The sequence below is a fragment of the Pteropus vampyrus genome, unplaced genomic scaffold (genome assembly GCF_000151845.1).
Source record: "Pteropus vampyrus isolate Shadow unplaced genomic scaffold, Pvam_2.0 Scaffold839, whole genome shotgun sequence".
In the NCBI taxonomy this organism is placed as follows: Eukaryota; Metazoa; Chordata; class Mammalia; order Chiroptera; family Pteropodidae; genus Pteropus; species Pteropus vampyrus.
The window spans coordinates 22,153-22,488 of record NW_011889620.1 but is presented as its reverse complement, the minus strand read 5'-3'; positions in this window follow the sequence as shown (position 1 = coordinate 22,488).

Sequence of the window (336 nt, the reverse complement as noted above, 5' to 3'; positions counted from 1 at the left end):
AATATTACTCAGCCATAAGAAGAGATGAAATACTGCCATTTGCGACAACCTGGATGGACCTCGAGATAATCATGCTAAGTGAAATAAGCCAGACATAAAAAGCTGAAAATCACATGATATCACTTATATGTGAAATATAAACCTAAAAGCAACAAAGGAACAGGACAAATAAACAGAGACTCATGGACATGGACTACAGACTAGTGGTTACCAGAGGGTAGAGAGTGGGGGAGGTAAATGGGGTAAAGGGGGTCAAATATAGTGGGGTAGGAGGAGGGTGAAGTGGGTAAAGGGGATCAAATATATGGTAGTTGAAGGAAACTGGACTTTGGGTGG